This window comes from Perognathus longimembris, chromosome 22, assembly GCF_023159225.1.
Source record: "Perognathus longimembris pacificus isolate PPM17 chromosome 22, ASM2315922v1, whole genome shotgun sequence".
In the NCBI taxonomy this organism is placed as follows: Eukaryota; Metazoa; Chordata; class Mammalia; order Rodentia; family Heteromyidae; genus Perognathus; species Perognathus longimembris.
The window spans coordinates 20,142,051-20,160,399 of NC_063182.1; positions in this window are offsets into that span (position 1 = coordinate 20,142,051).

The window sequence follows — 18,349 nt, forward strand, 5'->3', positions numbered from 1 at the left end:
CTCAGTGGGTCTTCAAACCTACCTCTGGTAGGGAAATAGCTACAGTTTTACGGCAGCTATGGTTCTGTTGGTTTCACTTGCTGGAGCTCCTGCATATAGATCACTTGTATCAAGTGTTTTCATTGATAAGTTATATGGGGTAATGTCAGGCAAATAGTTTTCAGATAACAGAGGATGCAACTCAAAACTCTTCAAATATGAATGACATGACAGGAGGGCTTCTGAAGCTACAGATTGAATTGAGAAAAGGCAAAGTTAGCCACCCAAAGTTAGCATGAGCAATAATCTGGTAATATCCTTCAATACAGAGAAGAGTTAGAAGAGTTCTTAGTTCTTACAGAACCTCATAGATCAAGAACAAATGCTGATGCAACTGATTTATACAGAATGAACTTTGGCAAGGAGAATAACATTAACCTTATTGTTTCTGGTCATGCTTTGTGCATAATCAAAGTTTATGATTAAATGTAAGGAAGTGGTATTGAGTCAGTCTATAAAGATTGTGAGACTCTAGTCTCACTAGTTTAGCCACTAGTTTATTCCGGAGACTCAGTGTGGCTCTCACGCCACGCTGCTGTTGAAAAGCTGATGTGCCCAGTTCAACTTTTATGCTGACATAATACCATTTCTAAGATCATGAAAATTAGCTACTGGTATGTAGTAGTTCTTAAATCAGCAGTATTATGGAAGAAAATTTCCCCCTCATTAGAATGTTTTAAGAAATCTGTCTTTTGAAAAATGTGAACAACCTGATGAGATTGTCAAACTACAGATCCTTAGCCATTTTTCCTGCAAAACTCTTGAGTGACGTCCACCTGCCTGTCTTGCTAGGTCTGATTCATTTCTAGGGGAAATTTTTGAGATCCTTCACTATGAGCAATATTCTAATTGGATAAATGAGATGAAGAGCATTTATTCAGAAGGTATTTGAATTCAGACAGTAGTATGTGACAATATTTTTTTTAAGTTTAAAGGTTTTATTTAGAAATTGGGATTTATTTAAAACTATTTTGGAATAATCCCCCAAACATACCTAGATGTATGCATTGTATTAATTGCCATTGGCCACTCTTTTTCTTCTGTTTATTTGCCACAGACTTTTATTTTGAATATGCTCCTATCCTTTTTTTTTTTTCTTTTTTAGGGTGCTATTCATTATGCTGGCTTCTTTATCGAGGCCTAATAAAACACCTTTTTTATGAAGCCTTGTCGGGAGCCGAGCTAGCTGCTAAACTCATCCTGACCTCTGGCTGTGCCGATGTTGCCAAGATGTCGGGAGCCAAACCTACAGCTAGGTTCATTATCACCTCTGGCTGTGCTGTTACTGCCAGGATATGCTAAAGGCAAGGACAGTTGTTCACAGCCACTATCCGGAATTGCTTTGCTATGTCCCCACCTTGCTATGTCCGCTGGAGTAGATTCCTATGTTAATCAACCTTGTCCTGTGTTTACTGTGATGCTAAAGGCAAGGACAATTGTTCACAGCCACTATCTGGAATTGCTTTGCTATGTCCCCACCTTGCTATGTCCGCTGGAGTAGATTCCTATGTTAATCAACCTTGTCCTGTATCTACTGTAATCAAATGTTGCAAACTTCAAAGCCTCTTTATGTTCTGGAATTTTAACAATCCTATGCTATTCCCTGGTTCCAAAACTGCATATAAGCTGGGAGTGAGAATAAACTGTTGCTGTAGTCTTGAGGTTCAACCTTATAGCTGCAGACCTCCCATACCCCATCTTTGTCTCTTGTCTTTTTTCTCTTGCCTTATTTTTCCTTTTCCTTAATCCTTGCCACCCCTCAGTCAGGATTCCTGTTTCCCTGCCGGCTGGCCCGGCAGGAAGCCTGTGCAGTTAGGTAGGTCTAAAGCTAGGAGGATTTTCTCTAGAATGCTTTTTTGCATGTAAAACACAAACTGTTTCAGTTTAAATGTACTAATTCCCTTTAATTTTTAAGGGGAAAACAAACATTCTGTTGAAGGGAAATCTGGTCAGTTGTTGGAAGAGCACAGCCCAAGTAGACAAGGACTGACTAGGTGTAGACACAACCTTGGTTTCCGAGAAGAGTTGCTACTTTGACAGTGCTCATGGTAAGAACATAGTGCAGGGAAGATGCCAGTTGCTATGGGCCTCTGGGTCTGACAAGTGTTGGAGTTACGTTTTGATTTGGCACACAGCACCTTCAATGATGGCTAATCACCTCGTTCATGACATGGACAAGAATCCTTGGAACACAAAGCCCATGACACATTCTTCTGTTTTGTAGTGTATCCTGGTGTCATTTTCTGTGAATGTGGTCAGGTAGAGTTGTTTCGTCTCTCTGTGTGTGTGTGTGTGTGTGTGTGTGTGTGTGTGTGTGTGTGCGTGCACGCGTGTGCTTTTCCTTTTTCTTTTCTTTTTGGTCTCTTTTGGTGGGGTGGGGGAGGGCTAAAGCCATAGGAAGAAAAATGTGATGTATGTGTCCAGTATGAACTATCTTGTTTTTGTTTTACAAGAAGAGTTGAACTATTTTTGATAACAAGAGTAAATGGTGGAAAATGCTTTAAAAAAAAAATAAGCAGTAGACCCCAAGAGGAAACTTCTGGGGTTTCCCTCTGAACACTACTAGCCAGCCCTTTGTCCTGTTTAATCATAAACTCGAAGAAAGGCTATCATCTTGAAACTCACTGTGAAAGCCAAAGTGGGCAAATGGAGAGGAGGACGCAATATTTTCATCAACCCACCCCACTTCCCTAAGGCTACTCATCACCCAGGAAGCAGCTGTCATCTACTCAGAGGGAAGCCCGCCAGGCAGGTCTCTACCACTGTGAGCCACAGCATCACTTCCGGTTTTCTGGTGGTTGATTGGAGATGAGTCTCATGGATTTTCCTGCCCAGGGTTGGCTTTGAACTGTGATACTCAGATGGCAGCCTCCTGAGTAGCTAGGATTACAGGCATGAACTACTGGCATCTGGCTAACATGTGGCTTTGAGTTATGAATAATGTCTTTCAGGAACCTAAGGAGCACAGAAATGGATATTCTTCATTGCTGGGCAATGATCCCCTTCTAAACCCCAATTATAATCTTCTCTTGCTAAGACTTTTTTTTCTTTTGAAAGATACTCTTCTAATCCTGCAAGTTGAGTAGGAGATTGTCCATCACAGGCTCTAAGGTGGGTGCATGACCCAACATAGACCCATCAGAGAGTAAGGGCTAACCTGAGACCTGAGTGACTAAATATAAGTTTTAGTGTTAAAATTATAACAGCTTCTAAAACCTAGTGATGACCCCATGCTAGAGGAGACTAGTTTTTTTGTAGTCTGACATTTAAAAAATAGGGAGCCCTTGTTCCCCTCTGTACCTAGGTAGCAACCATGGTAACAGGCAGTAAGAAATGATCATAGTCAACCAAAAGAAATAGGACAAGACTTGCTTGCTAAATTCCATCCAATCAAGTATCTGCCAAGTTGGAAATACCCTGCCCCTATTGTAATTGCAATAAAAACCCTGACTATCTGAGGTTGGGGGGGGGCTCTCAATCCAGATCTGCTGCCTCAGTGAAGCTTGAGAGTCCAGGCTTATGCTTACACTAAAGACTCTCATGCGTTTGCATCGGAATCAGCTCCTTGGTAGTCTTTGGGGACCCAAAATCTAGGCATAACAAAAGCTATAGTAATGATTTGCCTTGCAGTAATCAGATGGTAATAAAAGCTTATGTTAAGAGATGAGCCAAAATTAGCCAGAAACCCTATTCTTCACCAGAGGAAGAAAGTCAATCTCTCATTAGAAATAGAATTCACCATGCAAGCAATTGAGAAATACACAAGAATATTCCAGAATATGTCACATGATCTTCACTTACCCACATGTCACCAGCTGTGCCCACAGCCTCCCTAAAGCCTGTGGCATTTCCTGTTTGATTTAATTGACTTCCTGTCACAAGCAAGAGAGTCCTGATTGATTTAGTAGGGGATGAAAGAGGCTATGGGGCCATTTCTGCATGCCAGGCCAGCACACCATTGCCCACCTAAATTCTTAACCATAGAGGTTAGATTAAAAAACAAAGGCCCCAAAGTCAAAACTGATCAAACCTCCCTACCTGAGTCAGAAGATGCTTCTCAAGGAAGTAATGCCTGCTAAAGTCATAGGTTTGCAGATAGCAAAAGCACCATAACAAGGAATAACATAGGAACTAGGAAAATATATGGGAGCTCTCTGCAGCATGAGGGATTCCATGCCACCCAAACCATAAGGCAACATTTCTACTCGCTCTCATGGCCCACAGGGAGCTATGGTGTCTACCATCCAAAGTCTTTCACCTCTTCCTGCAATCAGAGCCACTGATCTACCTCATACCAGCAACTCTTGTTTTTAGGTAGATGGGAGAGATGTTACACATAACCCCAAAGAGTACTGGAAGCAGAACCCTCGCTAGTTGCATCATCCCTAAAGGTGTAAGACCAGGGAGAATGGGACAATGCCTGTCATTGGTGATCTTGCACCCAGTTGCTTTGCCTCTCACATCCCCCATCTTCTCATCTGTAAAATAACATTTCCAACTCCACCCAGGGGAAGGTTCTCTGGGAAGTCGGTGCTGACACATGCACTGACCAACATCTCCATCTAGTGGCAGCCTTTGGGAATGAAGGCATACACACACACACACACACACACACACACACACACACACTTCTGTACTTCAGCAACACACACTCTTCTCTACCTAATCACCCAGTGATTCTTTTCTGAATTCAGACTCTTGGCCCCAGGTCTTCTGACTTCCGTGCACAGGAAAGCAATTGTCTGCTTGAGACACCTTCTACAACCTGCAGGCTGTGCTCGCTTGCCAGCCTCAGTAGTCCTCATGAGAAATAGTACATGCCACCCATGCTGCTACCCATGTCCCCATTTGATATAAGGACAGGGTGGCAAAGTTGTTCAAACATTTCATCTTCTCCAGCTTTCAACATCTTTTTAAAAAAATATCTTTCAGCTTCCTCTATTCATTTGGGGAGTTCTTGGTGCAAGGCAACAGCTTCACTCAAGTGGGTGGTTAATAATCACTATTGCTCTGTGTGTGTGTGTGTGTGTGTGTGTGTGTGTGTGTGTGTGTGTGTGTGTGCCAATAATAGAGTTCAAACTCAGGGTGTAGTTCCTCTCCCTTGAGCTTCCTTTGCTCAAGGCTGGCTCTCTACCACTTGAACTCCACTTGCAGCTTTTTGGTAGCTAATTTGAGACATGTCTCATACTTTCCTACCAAGGCTGATTTTGAACCACAGCTCTCAGATCACAGCCTCCTGGGTATCTAGGATAACAGGCAGGAGTCACTGGTGCCTGGATTGCTATTGCTTTTTGAAAGTACATTTTAGCTCACTGAACTGGCATGTCCATTCATGGTCCATTCATGAAGATGACACCCATTCTGCCAAGCTCCATGAGCTACTATGGCCCATGGGCTGAATGGGCATTACTGCGGGCCCTCGTATGTGCTGTTACCAGATGTTGCCTCTGAGCTATGCCATTGTGGAGAGCATTGGCTGCTCCCACATGGCTACTACAAGAGCATCATCAATGAGAGTTCTCCCCATCAGCAGTGGTCATCCATGTCCTCTAGGACACAAAAGGACAAGATCTTTGTGCTGTTGTTCACAGGCAGTCAAAGTATTCCTCTTAGAGAAGAACACCTCTACTGACAATTCTATCCTTTACTTCTGTGCTTCAACTTCTGTACACCCTCTCAAACCTAGTGTTGAACAAGAGTAGTTCTTGTCACAGTCTGTCAGACATTTATGAGCTGTTCTTTGCCCCAGCACCTCCATATGAATGCTTATTGACTGCCAGGACCTGTGTGGGAGACAAGAAAGTCACCCCTTTTCAGTGTCATGGTGGTGGATTAATATTGAGAAAGTTAACTGAGATGTGATGTGCAAGCCAGTAGGCACAATTAGGTAGGAAGCTTTCTCAGTGCCTCAAAAGACACAGCCATTAATTGCAAAAGGAAAATTAAGAAGAGTAGGAAGTCCTGCAGAGGGATGTAGAACTGGTATGAACCTGATATTTTACACCACCAGAAATGGAACTGACATCAGAAAACATCTAGTTGAGTCTGCTCATGTGCCAGTGATGTGACTGTCTTGATCCTCTCTCTGGAATCTGGCAAGTTTCCCTACATCTAGCTTTTTTTTTTTTTTTTTTTTTTTTTTTTGGCCAGTCCTGGGCCTTGGACTCAGGGCCTGAGCACTGTCCCTGGCTTCTTCCCGCTCAAGGCTAGCACTCTGCCACTTGAGCCACAGCGCCGCTTCTGGCCGTTTTCTGTATATGTGGTGCTGGGGAATCGAACCTAGGGCCTCGTGTATCCGATGCAGGCACTCTTGCCACTAGGCTATATCCCCAGCCCCCTACATCTAGCTTTGATGGGCTATCTTCCATTCCATGGATTTCAGTAAGGGGAAGGGGCAGGGGCATGGGGCCATGCCACATGGCAATGAACAAAGGGGAGAGACGTTGTTAGACCCAAACATAGCAAGGGATGCATTTGTACAGTAGCAATGGGGAAATGAACTGTTACAGGTGCTTAACAGTAGCTGTACTCCTACTGAAAAACACTAGCTTCCCTTCTTGGGCCCTACAATTAACTACAAGCAAGAGAAAAGCTCAGCTTCCCCAGCTCCATGTTGTATACGTGTCCTTAGTCCTGAGCCATTCTCTCCTGCAGTCACTTTGCAGCAATCTTGTAACCCAGGAAGAACCAAGCAGGAGACAGAACCACCAGCTGGCCCCACGTGACAAATGATGAGACCACGGACAGACTCCTTGCAGGCACCTCTGACCACTCACATGCACCACTTATGCCCAAGCCTCACTCTCAGCCTCCAGTTCTACCCTGAGTGACCACCCAGACATGACAGCAGAAGGCAGTTTTTCTCCTCAGCAAACATTCCTACCTCCCACACTCTATGTGTACCTTGTAGAATCTTATGGTCTTCATGTTCTTTTTCTCAAAAACCTTCAGAAGACAATAAAATATTTTTTGAGTCAGGGCCTTTCTATAATCCAAGCAAGCCTCAAACCATCAATCATCTTCAGCCTCTTGAGTGCCTGGATTAGAGATGTGTGCTACCATGCCCAGATAACAATGAACAATTCTTAAAAACAAAAAAAATCTATTCTATTCATAATATTTTTAAATGTTTAGGGAACAACCAAAGAAGCAGATCTTTCCTACAAAGTTATAATAAAACAACGTAGTAAAAGGATACAGACAGGCATAAAGACCAGTATGATAGAATAGAGAACCCATCAATGAATTTTGTAGTATACATGGTCAAATGATTTTTGATGAGAGTGCCAATATCACCAATCAAAAAGAACAGTGGTGCTGGACAAACTTGATAGCCAAATGTGAAATGATGAAAATAGAGCTTACCTAACACCACATACCAACACTAAGTTGAACCTGATCAAATGCCTGCATGTGAGATGTAAAACAATGAATCTCTTGGAAGAAACACAGAGCATTCACTGGGTGTGACAGTGATTTCTTGGATACAACACCAAGACACCAAAGGCATAGACAACCAAAGAAAAGTGGACAAACTCGGCTTTGTGAGCATTTTAAAACGTTGTGCATCAAGGATACCATCATAGTCACAAGGCAACCCAACAGAACAGAAGAGCAGATTTCCAATGCCTGTATCTAATTTCCAAAACACAGTTTTTAGGTTTGGGGCCCAAAACTCCCAAAGAGTTCTAGGTGTCCATCCAGCCTCTCACCCTGATGTGCAAATAAAGAGGCATCATACGGATGGCAGAAGAAAGGTGCCACAGGCATACCACAAGAAAATAGCACTTCAGCCCACCTTTGCCATCTCTCCCTATCTTCAGGACCAGATAGGAGCTTTATGTTTGATTGAGAAGTCTGCACCCCTCTCTCCTCTCTTCTGCTAATTCCTTCTCTAACAGTCCTGGGCAACAGATGGGTCGTCCATCCTTATTGCAGGCCTTGCCTTAGGAAGGGTTCAGCTCTCATCACTGGTCAGGATGAGCAAGTCATCAGTCTCTGGGGGTGTTTGTCCTGAGGAAGCTTTGTTGTTTTTTAAAAGATAGTTTGGATGCTTAGTGACCAATCCTGCCCTTCCAGGATTCCACGTCATTGCCAAGAGCCTTCAGAGAGAATGGCCTAGAGCGGAGAGACATCCAACATGGAGGTAGGGATAGCAAGCTTGCCTCCTGCTTTTAGTTCACTCCTGGGGCCCCTCTCTGACAATAAGAGTCAGATAGAAAACCATGGGGAGAACTCTTGGGATCCAATAATGGTGAAAACAACCAAATTGTAACATAAAGTGGGCAATAGACTGGAAGAAACATCACTGCAAAGAGACTGCCAGTGGATGGCATGGCCAAGTTCTCCGCATTACTGACTATTACAGAAATGCAAATCAGAACTACATGGAAGACGCCACTCTGTTCTTAGTAGCATCGCTGCTCTTAAAAATGCCAAGTCCTACAAGGGCATTGGAGGCATGCTGATGCAGAGGCTGTGGGAAAATAATATCAAGGTTCTTAAAATAAAAAGTATGACCATATGATGTTGAAATTCCCCTTCCAAGTGGATACATGGCCACAAGAATTGAAAGACTCTGGAGACACTTGTGCCCATAGCAGGGTTATTCTCCAAATGAAAAATGTTGAGAGCAGCCCACATGTCCATCGACAGAAAAACAGAAAAGCAAAATGTGTGTGAACAGACAATGGAATAAGGTTTGGCCTTGAGAATGAGGACAATTCTAACACAATTGTTCCACAGTGTGAACTGGAGGACATGTTTGTGTGAAGTGGGAAAAGCCAATCACAAAAGAACATATATTGTAGGGCTATACCTGTGGGGGCATGGGGGTGGAGGGGGGTTAGTGTCCTCAAAATGAAATTCAGAGTGCAGAATGGCTGCCACCATAGGCTGGAGGAAGGGGGTGGGACATTAGTAAAGTCACATTCAGCCTGGCTCCCCATCCTCCATCCCAGCCTGCTTTGTAAACACAAATTTCCAGTTAAGTGTGAATGCACAAACCTCCTCCACCACACACACACACACACACACACACACACACACACACACACACACACACACACACTGGGTGGGGGGGCAGAGAGAGATACATTCCTAAGCCAGTTAAGCCCTAGGCATGGATTTGATGGCAAAACCTCTATTTACCAGTTCAGATATCATCAACTTTGAGACTTCCTACATTGTTTCCTCCTCCTCCTCCTCTCCCTCCTCCTCCTTCTTTTCTCCTTCTACCAAGCAAGATCATAGCCACCTGCTCTGTCCCCATTTGTTAAAGCTGCTCCTTGTGGTGTGCATCCATCACTTCCACACACCCATGTCCCTCACCAGTGGCTCCCTCTGGCTTTGCTTACCCCACAGCAATGAGGATATAATTGGTCCTTGGAAGGCTGGGTGGCAGGGACAAAGGGTCAGAGGGCGCTAGGGATGATGAATTATTGAAGTGAGCAATGACACAGGAACCTTCCCAGTCAGGCTTAAGGAATTTCCCTGTGTGTTGTTACAGCCCTAAATGTCATGTCTATCCTGTCAAACCACATGTTGAAGTCTGTGTTCAGAAATCATGGTGGCATGGCTGATCAGGCTTTGACTAAAGAATACCTTCTTCCAGAAGGGTCTCTGCTGCTCCCAGGTCACAGCTGTGAAGGACGAACGTGACTATTCTCCAAGGAACCTGTTGGTTTGGGGAGGAGAGAGAAGAGACGTAGGCCCAGAAATGCTCTGGTGGAGGTGGGAAGTAAGCCCTGAAAGCCCTGCCCACCACAGGAAGAGGGGATGGGTCCACTGTCTTGATGGGCCAACATGTATAAAGATTTGAAGGAAAGCAAATTGCCAAAGCTGTAAAGCTACAACTGAGTTTCCCAGTTCCCTATCCTGGGAGGATAGAAATGGGAGGGAACCTGGGCTCAGGAGATCCAGGTTGAGCCCAGGAACTTTTGATGGTTCACAGTGCCATTTGCCTTTAGCCTGGGTCCTATATCCTACCGCCTTGGCAGCTAGTATCTCAATAAACAGGGTTCAGTTGACACATCCTCCTCTGAGCTGATTCTTTGGGCACACACTCTTTTCTGGGCCTTAATAGAGAACTGGAGCTGCTAGCTGGGTCCTAGAAGCATGGTCACAGGATGCCTTTTAAGTGCGTACAGTGGATTTTCCCCAGTACATAATCAAATAGTGTTATCACTATAATTTGTACTGAGACAAATTACTAGAACACCAAGGGCTTTAGTGTGTTTCAAAGTAAACATCTCACCTAAATACCACTCACACCTGCCCAAGCTTCTCTTTCCTACAGTTCTTTGTAGACTTTCTCATGCTTCTTACTGACCCTACTCCTAGGAAATCCTGTTCTGCTTCTACAAGCTGTTCTCAATTTCTCATATTCCTATCTATCTACCATCAATGGCCACAACATAATACATAGTCCAATACATAGTTCTCAGGAGTTTAAAGAGAAAGTGAATGTATTAATAGAAATTCCAGAAGAAGCAGAAGCAAAACAAGAATGGAGTACCTCATTCCAGGCTCTCCTTGCTTTCATGGTCTCTGCTGAGAAGTCTGGGGGTAATTCTGATTGCTTTTCCTTTATGTATGATTATTTTCTTCTCATTAGCAGCTTTAAGGATTCTTTCCTTGTACTCTATTGATTCTGTTTTGATCACAATGTGTCGTTGGGATGTCCTGTTCTTGTCTGGTCGGTCTGGGGTTCTAAATGCTTCTTGCATCTGTATGGGCCTATTCTTCTGGATATTTGGAAAGTTCTCAGCTAATATTCTGTTAAATAGGTTGCCTATTCCATTAACTTTTTTCTCCAGGTTTTCCTCAATTCCTATTGTAATAGGGAGGTCAGATCTGGCCAGTGCCATCACTAACTGTGGAGGGACTTCAGGTTGGCTCCAGCTCAGATGGGAGCAGAAGCCAAGTCCATCTCCACTTAGCTCTCCCCCATCCTATCCAGGGAAGCTCCCCTTTATTATGATAAGTTATGTAAATTGACTACCTGAGGCCTGGGAGCTTCAAGGGAACCTGTGCCCTCCTATGAGTAGGTGTATCCACCTGCATCATGTGAGCCCTGCCAAATCCATGCGCCAATTCTAACTAGAATGATAGGTTGGTTCAAACAGATACTATGAGACAGACTGTAACTCTATTGGCCACCTGCATGAGGCCTAGCATGCTCTGTAAGTGTTGTATCCTCATTGGTCACCTGCGTGTAGCAAGTTTGACTGTGATGTTTGCCTTATAACCAGGCTGGAAGGTCACACGTACATACGGTTCCAGCTCCCGAGTCTGGGCTGCACACGTGCGGGTGGTTCCAGCTCCCGAGTCTGGGCCCTGATCCTGCACACGTGGGCTGCAGTTTCGACTCCCGAGTCTGGGCTGTGACCAAGGCTGGTCGGTTCATTTTTTGTTCACTTTTTACTTCCCCAATAAATCTGTCTTTTTGTCATCTTGTAGTTGGAGACTGTGTGGTGGACTCTTGGGGGAACCAGGAATCCCCTCCCTTGGGGGGGACCCCGTTTCATTGTAGCAAACCCCCACTCTACTTCATGCTGGTGAATGGGCTGGGAAGAGTCCTTAACCACAATATTTTGTTGGGGAAGAATCCCAGGTGAAGAAAAGGAACCTCCGGAGTTATGAGGTATGTCTGGGGCCGCCTCAGCGGGCCCGTATTTAGGGCCGCTGATGTGGGCCCATTCGTAAAGGGGCTGCCGAGTGGGCCTCTCCTGTAAAGGTGCCGGGGAGTGCACCTTCTGTAGAGCTGCCTGAGTGGGCCCGTCTTTAGGGCCGTCGAAGTGGGCCCATTCGTAAAGGGGCTGCCAAGTGGGCCTGTCTGTAAGAGTGCACTGGAAAGTGTACTGGCTGTAAAGGCCATCTGTAAGGCTGCCGAATGGGCCCGTCTGTAAGAGTGCACTGGAAAGTGCACTGGCTGTAAAGGCCCTCTGTAGGGCTGCCGAGTGAGCCCATCTGTAAGAGTGCACTGGAAAGTACACTAGATGTAAAGGCCATATGTAGGGCTGCTGAGTGGGCCCATCTGTAAGAGTGCCCTGGAAAGTGCACTGGCTGTAAAGGCTGTCTGTAGGGCTGTCGAGTGGGCCTATCTGTAAGAGTGCACTGGAAAGTGCACTGGCTGTAAAGGACATCTGTGGGGCTGCCGAGTGGGCCCATCTGAATCTGAAGGTGCACCGTTTGTAGGCCTAAGACAGAGAGAAGCTGGACGCGGCAGAGCTCTCTAAGGCCAGGGTGGTAGAGGGACACCTTGACTCCCTTCTGGAGGTCCTCATTGGGAAGGACATGTATAAATTTTGTCAAAAGATCAGCAATTCTGACCTTGTTCTGCACACATGGTCTTGTCTATCTGTGTCTGTTCACTCTTCTAACTCCTGCTTGCTAGTGCTGTGACTGACTTTTCTCTACAAGGAAGCATGGGATGAGCAAAATCCACTGAGGAACTGCTCCTCGACCTGTGTCTGTTCTTTCTTTTGCTTTTGCTTATTGTTGTTGTCAGATGTGTTTTACAGGAAGATATGAGACCCCCTGAAGAGGTTCATGTCCCCTTTGCTTCAAATGATCTATTAAATTGGAAACAGCAGAACCCTCCCTTCTCAAAGAAGCCTCAGGCACTAACCTCTTTGTTAGAAGCTCTCTGTGACTCATCGACCCACCTGGGCTGATATCCAGAAACTCCTGGATGTCCTCTTCACCACTGAAGAGAAAGACAGGATTCTCCAGGAAGCCAAGAAGCTGATCCCAGGAAACAATGGCAGGCCATCAGAAGACCCCCTTGAGATAGAGGGAGCCCTCCACTCCCGGAATCTGGACTGGAACCCGAATTCGTTGGCAGGTAGGGAGCGGCTAAAGGTTTATCGCCAGACTATTCTGGGAGGTCTCCGGGCTGCTGGAAAGTGCCCTCTGAATTTGTCTAAGGTTTGGGAAGTAAGACAGGGAATGGATGAGTCCCCAGCAGCCTATTTAGAAAGGCTTCTTGATGCTTACTGTACTTACACTCCTATAGATCCCCACTCCCAAGACTAAGAGACAAGTAAGGGAATTCTTGGGAACTGTGGGGTACTGTAGACTCTGGATTTTGGGGTTTGCTGAAGTAGCACGGCCCTTACCAAAAGGCCAGGAAAAAATATTACATGGACAGAAGAAGAGGAATGGGCATTCCAGACCCTTAAAAAGCAGCTAGTCTCAGCTCCAGCCCTAGCCATTCCAGATATCCACAAACCTTTCCACCTACTCGTGGATGTAAAGGCTGGAGTGGGAAAAGGCATGCTAACTCAGAAGTTAGGACCCTGGTATTGGCCAGTGGCCTACTTATCTAAAAAAATTGGACCCTGTTGCATCAGGATGGCCTACCTGCCTTAGGGTGATTGCAGCAACAGCTCAGCTAGTCAAAGACTAACAGGCTAACATTGGGGCAGGACCTAGTGGTAACTACTCCCCATATGGTTGAGAACTTGTTGCAAAGCCCCCCAGACCAGTGGATGTCCAATGCCAGGCTAACACAGTACCAGGCCCTGTTGCTCAACCAGCCTAAAGTGACTTTCCGAGCTTCCACAGCCCTCAACCCTGCCACCCTGCTGCCAGACACTGATCAGACAGTGCTGCACGACTGTGCAGAGGTTGTGGCCCATGTCCACAGCATTCGACCAGACCTCACGGACGTCCCGTTACCAGACAAGGAAAAGACCATGTTCACGGATGGGAGCAGCTACGTGATAGATGGAGTGAGGCTAGTGGGAGCAGCGGTCATGGAAGAGGACCAGGTCATCTGGGCTGAGTCGTTACCAGTGAACAGCTCAGCACAAAAAGCTGAGCTTATTGCCCTAACCCAAGCTCTGACGCTGGAAAAGGACAAGAAGGTCAACATCTATATGGACAGCAGGTATGCATTTGCCACTGTACATGTACACGGGGCCATTTACAAGGAACGCGGGCTGCTGACAGCAGAAGGCAAAACCGTCAAAAACAAAGAACAGATATTAGGCCTACTTCAGGCCATATGGTTGCCAAAGGCAGTCACTGTAATGCACTGCCCAGGACATCAGAAGGGAAACTCAGAGGAGGCAAAGGGAAACCGGAGAGTGGATGAGGCTGCACAGGAAGTGGCTGCGAGAGATAGGGGCCTGATGGCATTAGCTTCTCCCGATGCCAGCCCTCCCAGAGGAGCCCCAGTATTCTTCTGAAGATCAAAAGGTTCTTCAGTCTCTTCACAATGTAAGTGAAAAGGGAAACTGAAAACAGACTCACAGCAGAAGAATTATTCTTCTACGAGCATTAGGACGGACTCTCATTAAACAAATACACCGGGGAACCCATCTAGGAAGGAGCAAGCTAGTGGAATTAATCTGCTGGTTCTACTATATACCTGAATTGGACAAAATGCTAGAAGACTTTACCAGCCTGTGCGTGCCATGCCAGAGGACAAATGCTGCTGGTGGAGTAGCCATCAAAGGAAGGAGGGAAAGAGGATTGGTGCCAGGAGCCTATTGGGAGGTAGACTTTACTGAGGTAAAAACAGGCAAATATGGATATAAGTACCTGCTAGTTTTTGTAGACACCTTTTCATGATGGACAGAAGCTTTCCCAACCAAGTGGGAAACAGCACAGACTGTAACAAAGAAGCTGCTAGAGGAGATAATTCCCAGGTTTGGACTCCCAGTGGCCATAGGCTCAGACAATGGCCTTGCTTTCATCTCTCAGGCAACCCAGCTTTTGGGTAAGTCATTGGGGATTAATTGGAAATTACATTGTGCCTATCACCCCCAAAGTTCAGGTCTGGTAGAGAGGATGAATAGGACTCTAAAGGAGACCTTAACCAAATTGACCCTTGAGACTGGCGAAAACTGGACGGCCCTCCTACCATTTGCCCTTCTGCGGGTATGCTCTACACCATACTTTAAGGGCATCACACCTTATGAGATAAAGCCATAGATAAATTGTCTAACCAACATTTGTTGCAGTCCTTACTGCAGAGAGTTCAAAATGAACTTTACTCCCAGATCAAGGCCGCTTATGAGAAGCTGCCTAAAGATACCCCAGCCTTACACCCTCTTGTGCCAGAACAGGTGGTGTGGATAAGGCGACATAAGACTGAGTCCTTGGAGCCCCGCTGGAAAGGCCCTTACACTGTAGTCCTGACCACTCCTACTGCTGTCAAGGTAACCTGACCAAAGAGGACAAGTGGAAGTTGGTGTAATCTGCTGATGACCCACTAAAATGGACATTTGTAAAACATTTGAACTAGTAATGTTCTTGTGACTTTGATAAAGAGTAAGAATGGGCGAGTTTAAGTTTAAACACGGAGTTTGAGCATTACCAAAATTTTTGGAGGTTTATTGCATTGTCAAAAGAGGAACTGAGGAAAATACTTTAAAATCAAAAATGCATTTCCAGTCTGTCTATAGGCATTTTGTAACAGTTTTCAACAGACCCACAGAGGACAGGTGATTCCTAACAAGTTCCAGGTAAGAGCATACTTAAAAACTATTTCTGTGTGGACCATCTTATTGCCTTAATTGGAGTAAAGTGGCCTCTTGTAAGACTCACTGATCTGAAATCTGTAGTTCGAAGCCAGCCTGGGCAGAGAAAGGTCCTTGTGAGAGTCTTCGTCTCTAGTTGGCCAGCAGAAGTGCTGGGAACAGAGTTGTGAGTTGCTTTGAGGCTCAAAGTGGTAGAGTGCTAGTCTTGAGCTGGAAAGCTGAGGGACAGCACTCAAGCCCTGAGTCCAAGTCCAGCGATGGACCAAGAGAAATGCCAAAAGTGCATTTACCTCAGAGTGGAAAAGTCACTCCTGGCACAAATGGAGCATCCAGAGGCAGCAAGCCACTGCTTGGATGGCAGAGACAGTGTCAGATCCCAGAGTCACCTGCGTTTGGCCTTTCAAAAGTTAACTGGAGCTGGGAGGTCCTAAAAGAATAGTTTGTAAGCATGCCTTTCTAAACGTCCATGTCTATCTACTGGGCAGGAGCTTGCCAGTCATCTGTGATAGTGGGTAGTAAAGATAAGATATTGGGGAGACATTCTTCTTGTGGTAACCTTCCCACTCCTCTAAGTTAACTGGAGTTGAGGAACTCTATTAATAAAAACATGTGTGGCAGGCTACAGAATCACTCCCAGTAAATGCTTGGAGTGGGAGGTGTATCTAAGTATATTAGAGTGTCCAGATGAACTAGGGTGCAACCTCAGAGGAGGTGTGCCAGTTACTGAGGTAACTGGATGGAGATTTAAAACAGGTGAGAACACCTGAAGCTGTCCTGGGGATGGACCTCATAGATAACCAGGTTCTTTCTGGGTACAAGCTTAAGAGCAGCAGTCACATTAGACTGGCTCTTGTATCATCCTTGCTCTCCCCAGAAACCTTTGGGTGGAGTCATGTTACAGTTCAGGCAAGATTAAGCTCTCCAAGAGAAATCAATGATTTGATTTTTATGTACAAGAAAAAAACAGGGGAATGTAATAGGGAGGTCAGATCTGGCCAGTGCCATCATTAACTGTGGGGGGACTTCAGGTTGACTCCAGGTCAGATAGGAGCAGAAGCCAAGTCCATCTCCACTTAGCTCTCCCCCATCCTATCCAGGGAAGCTCCCCTTTATTATGATAAGTTATGTAAATTGACTACCTGAGGCCTGGGTGCTTCAAGGGAACCTGTGCCCTACTATGAGTAGGCGTATCCACCTGCATCATGTGAGCCCTGCCAAATCCATGCGCCAATTCTAACTAGAATGATAGGTTGGTTCAAACAGATACTATGAGACAGACTGTAACTCTATTGGCCACCTGCGTGAGGCCTAGCATGCTCTGTAAGTGTTGTATCCTCATTGGTCACCTGCGTGTAGCAAGTTTGACTGTGATGTTTGCCTTATAACCAGGCTGGAAGGTCACACGTACATACGGTTCCAGCTCCCGAGTCTGGGCTGCACACGTGCGGGTGGTTCCAGCTCCCGAGTCTGGGCCCTGATCCTGCTCACGTGGTCTGCAATTTCGGCTCCCGAGTCTGGGCTGCAACCAAGGCCGGTCGGTTCAGTTTTTGTTCACTTTTTACTTTCCCAATAAATCTGTCTTTTTGTCATCTTGTAGCTGGAGACTGTGGTGGACTCTTAGGGGAACCAGGAATCCTCTCCCTTGGGGGGGACCCCGTTTCATTGTAACGAATCCCCACTCAACTTCACTATTATCCTTAAATTGGGATTCCTGATTGTGTCTTGGAGCTCCTGGGGTGATCTGTTTAATCGATTGGATTGGTTTTCTATTGATTTTTGACCTTTCTCCATAGATTCTAGGGAATCTTCAGCTCCTGAGATTCGATCCTCTGCTTCAGTTAGTCAGGACTGTAGGCTAGCTACTTGATTTCAAATCTCTTTTCCTTCTGACCGGTCTTTGCTGATGATTTCCATGTCATCTCTTAGGTCCTGTGTGGACTTCTTTACTTCATTAACTTCATTAATTTGGTTTTGAGTGCTGTCTCTCAAATCTTTTAACTGGGTAGCTATCTTTTCATTTGACTCTTGAATTTCATTTATCTTTCTATTTGTTGAGGCCATGAAATCGTCTATTACTTTATGGAAGGATTGCTGTATTGATTCAAGCTTTTCATTTGTCATGTTTATCAGTAGACTTTGTAGAGCATTTTGCGGGTTCTCTTCTATGTCTTTGATTGACTGCTCTGCTTCCTGCTTGTTTTGAGTGGGAGATAAGACTCCATTGTGTGCCATCTTTCTTGTGTTTCTTCTACCCATTTGGATTGGGAATGCCAATCTACAAGCACCTGTGAGAACCGTTTAAGACCCAAAGCAGACCTTACCAAGAACTGTTGTGTAAATCTTAGAAGTTTACAATTATATACAGATACCTTGTATACCTGTCTATAAAATTAGATTTGGTGTTCCTAAAGAATACAATTTCAATATAACAACCAATCTTGAGCCCTGTATTCAGGAGTTACTTATTTACTGTTACAAGCCAATGAGCAAGGTCAAGAGGTGAAGAAATAAGAAGGCAAGACTATGTCTTTAAGCTTAAAGAACCATCAAATACTAAGCAGAAAGAATTTCTACAATGGCACACACCTCAATACATATGGGTGACCTTTCTGTCTAAAGGATAAAGTGAAAAGTTTTTTAAGTTTTCCAAAATGAAAAAAGTAAGTTGATTCCATATCTCTTAGCTCTTATGAATATAAACTTGTAATACACATGGATTAAAAAAACTATACCTAGAGACTTTGCTTTTAATTCTTTGTGGGTAGAAATTACTTTATTTTGGGTTTCTGTACCACAAAATTCTACTTTCAAATTTATAG